This window comes from Asterias amurensis, chromosome 13 (assembly GCF_032118995.1).
Source record: "Asterias amurensis chromosome 13, ASM3211899v1".
NCBI lineage: Eukaryota > Metazoa > Echinodermata > Asteroidea > Forcipulatida > Asteriidae > Asterias > Asterias amurensis.
In genome coordinates this window covers 7,292,307-7,296,642 of record NC_092660.1, presented here as the reverse complement: position 1 = coordinate 7,296,642, position 4,336 = coordinate 7,292,307, and the positions used below count along the sequence as shown (strand labels likewise).

At 40.1% G+C, this 4,336-nt stretch overlaps 1 pseudogene; it reads right to left on the bottom strand.

Moving 5' to 3' along the window:
* Positions 1–190: 190 nt before the first annotated feature.
* Positions 191–2,976, bottom strand: LOC139946105 (uncharacterized; annotated as a pseudogene).
* Between the last annotated feature and the right edge of the window lie 1,360 nt (positions 2,977–4,336).

The window sequence follows — 4,336 nt, the reverse complement described above, 5'->3', positions numbered from 1 at the left end:
GGGTATTAGCACACGAGGGTGGTTGGTATTCAATTGTGTTTTTCGATTTGGTGGGCACAAGTGTACACAAATTTTATCAGGTCTTAAAAAAGTTGTTTTTCTGTATTATATCCATACGACATACAACACCATAATTGAGTGAAGAACCAAGTGCGCACGCGCAAACTCACATACGCCAGGTCGCCCATTGTCTGTATAAGGTATGTGGGTGATTACCAGGTATCGTTAAAAAACCGCGGTACCACGGGTTCGACTTTTGAAGTCCCTTCATTCGAGCTCCTTCTCTTCCTTCCTCCATGGTCCGACCATATGACCCTGGCACACGCACCTCCTCCATAAAATTAAAAATACTCTGCCGAATGGAAAAAACATGTAACCAAATCATTGGTACCCAAGTGGATCAAGATAATAGAAGGCGGGGGAGAATTAGCCGACACTAATGTCAGATTGACCAAATATCAGCCAATTTTGCCCCACTCCTACCCAACCATACAACCGAAGCTGGAATCGGTAAAGGCTGCCTAGCCCAACGCACAAGAGTCCCCCACAACCCAGATCGGACGTGCATAGGGGAAAAAACAGGGAGACACTAATAAAACAATTAGCCATCTAGGCTTGTACCTGGCAAAGCACACAATGCCACTGGTCTAATGTAAGCCCGCGCAGCATCGGACCGCCAACGCCCCATCTGCAGTATAACTGGAAAGGGGACCCCCAACCCAAAAGCCACCGTAGCTGTAGCCTTGCTCAAGGCAGTCGAATTATTCACTCCGAAAAAAGACCGCCGCTGTATAAAAACCCACCCGTATTCACTGTGCGTAACATCGCACGACACGATGCCCCTGTACACTATCCGCATGCGGAGGCCGTCAGGCCGACAGCCTTGTAGGGTCTGTGTTGAAGCCACTGACCTCATTACTATAATAAGCGAAGAGTTCCCACGGTCAGCTCATTACCATAATGCCCGCGAAAGACGAGACATGTTTACATCACACACGAGCATAATAGGGTCCAAAGGTTGTGATAAGGGAAGTGCATGATTGGACGTCAAAATGAATAATTCATTTGCCTCACATCCTGTGTTGTCTGATAGGTCTGACGAAAGATATACATATTCATGGCTGCATACTAGCATATCCGAGAGCCCCCCCAATTTCGTCCACTATTGGAATTTTTTCAATACAACACATTAAAACGGGAAGATACAGACCCGACAAGGCTGTCGGCCTGACGGCCTCCGCATGCGGTTAGTGGTACGAGTGCGATGACTTGTGTGAACAGTATTCGTACGATGTGACAGTGTGTATACGGGTGGGTCATTCGGTGTGATCGCACACACCATGCACAGGGTATACGGGTGGGTTTACAGCAGCGTCTTTTCGGAGCGAATAATGCGACTGCCTTGAGCAAGGCTACCGTAGCTGCACCAATCCGAAAGGAGTGAGCTCATATGCATTGTTCCCCGAGCCCGCAAAAAGCGAGTGCTCTCTTTAGAGTGACATTAAACTGATATCGAGTGAGGGGGGCGCCACTGTAATGACAAAACAAAACCCCCGGGCCCTGTGGACGAACCCCAACATATTGCCGTAAAGCTGTTACCGGACATATGCCTGCATCCCTTGCCGACGCCAAACGAATGACTTGCGGACTGCCTGACTGATTATTTTTACTACTACGGAATGAAATAAGCACCGACCCACAGCCAGCACCCAGTGAGCTAAATGATATATCAGAGAATCGTAAAATCGATTCTTGAACCCTATTATTGGAATCGACCGCAAACTCCCCCACCCTCATGAAACCAAAAAATGCCCCTAATATTGCAGCATGGAACAACTGATCATACTGAGATGAACAGACATGCGGGAGAGAAAGCAAAATGTGCCTGAGTATTGGAATTGTAATGGGTAAGCGGCTGTCTTGATGCCTGCGATCATGGCTACAACCCTTCAAAAGCTTTGACACTAGAAATTCCCGAGTAGGATCCGCATGGCCATTCAACTTGTGATAAAACCCTATTCCCACTACATATGTGGCTATTGTATAAAGCATTTGATCATTTAGTTGATAAAATGAAATATTGTCAGTCAAATTACTTAAAAATTTATAATTTATCATATGTTGGAGGAATGACTTAAAAAGAACATACTTCAAGTTAGTGTCAATTTATACTGGATGTCACAATTATTACCATGGTGTCACATGTTTACACATACAATGTTATTTTATTAATTTCTCACTTGGTGTATCTCAACATATGCATAAAATAACAAACCTGTGAAAATTTGAGCTCAACTGGTCGTCGAAGTTTGCAAGAGAATAATGGTAGAAAAAACGCATTTGCTGCACAAGCTGTGTGCTTTGAGATGCTTGAATTTGAGACCTCAGCTGATGGTTCTTGAATTCAATTCAAATATTTTAGTGAGAAATTACTTCTATCTAACCCCATTGCTCGTTACCAAGAAAGTTTTTATGCTGACAATTATTTTGAGTAATTACCAATGTGTCCAGTGCCTTTAAAATCAAGACATTTGCTTATTGTCTTGGAATTTCAGATGGTAGATGGACATCGCGCCGCATATTCATAAATAAATCATAATGACTTGAGAGCTTTTCTTACTAACAAACATAACTTGATTGAGTAATAAGTTTTGGATAGAAATTATGTTTTTCAGTATCAGCTTTAGTAGCTCTTAGGGTGTGGCCTTTTTGAAGAAGGATCCCAGACAACATATTTAATTACAGGTAAACAAACCCCCTCATATCAAGAAAACATCCTGTATTTTCCATAATAAATATTTGATACAAACAACTTTTATAAATGTATTGTTCTGTGCTGTTGTTAATTCTTTCTTCTTAGTTGAGAAAATTCATAGAGGAATAGGAACATTCCTCCATGGAAAAATCATCCATGCAGGAATCATAAATTAGGGTCAATTCGTTTCCATTCATATTATGGTTTGATAAAACCAATGCCTATTTTGCTACATTTTTTGTTGTTACAATTAAAAGTACTTAGGCCTTTAACCTGTGTAGCCCCTCGAAGTTGATAGACCTGTGTTTGAAATAAAGAATACATCCTTCACACCCGATCGCTCTACCCCCCCCCCCTTTGCCCCTCCTATGGCAAGCCATATGCCCAATAATTCGATAAACACTGTTTATCGCCGATAAACAATTTTTCGACCGATAAACACTGTTTTTCGAGATAAACAGTGTTTATCAATTGATAAACACTGTTTTTCGAGATAAACAGTGTTTATCAATTGATAAACACTGTTTATCGAAAACTATGTTTATCAAGCGATAAACACAGTTTTTCGAGGTGATTAACAGAGTTTTTCGATAAACACTGTTTATCAACTGATAAACACTGTTTATCGAAAAACTATGTGTATCAAGCTTTTCGAGGTGTTAAAAACAGAGTTTTTCAATAAACACAGTTTATCAAGTGATAAACACGGTTTATCAAAAAACAGTGTTTATCGGTCGATAAACACAGTTTTACGCGGACGCCAGATGCCCAGTTGATAAACACTGTTTATCGAGAAAAACTGTGTTTATCAACTGATAAACACAGTTTCATGCCGACGCCAGATGCCCAATAATTCAATAAACAGTGTTTATCAAGTGATAAACAGTGTTTATCAAGTGATCAACAGTGTTTATCAAGTGATAAAAACTGTTTATTGACGATAAACACAGTTTTACGCCGACGCCAGATGCCCAATATGTCGATAAACAGTGTTTATCAAGTGATAAACACTGTTTATTGAAAAACTCTGTTTATCGACTGATAAACACTGTTTTTCGAGATAAACAGTGTTTATCAATTGATAAACACTGTTTATCGAAAACTATGTTTATCAAGCGATAAACACAGTTTTTCGAGGTGATTAACAGAGTTTTTCGATAAACACTGTTTATCAACTGATAAACACTGTTTATCGAAAAACTATGTGTATCAAGCTTTTCGAGGTGTTAAAAACAGAGTTTTTCAATAAACACAGTTTATCAAGTGATAAACACGGTTTATCAAAAAACAGTGTTTATCGGTCGATAAACACAGTTTTACGCGGACGCCAGATGCCCAGTTGATAAACACTGTTTATCGAGAAAAACTGTGTTTATCAACTGATAAACACAGTTTCATGCCGACGCCAGATGCCCAATAATTCAATAAACAGTGTTTATCAAGTGATAAACAGTGTTTATCAAGTGATCAACAGTGTTTATCAAGTGATAAAAACTGTTTATTGACGATAAACACAGTTTTACGCTGACGCCAGATGCCCAATATGTCGATAAACAGTGTTTATCAAGTGATAAACACTGT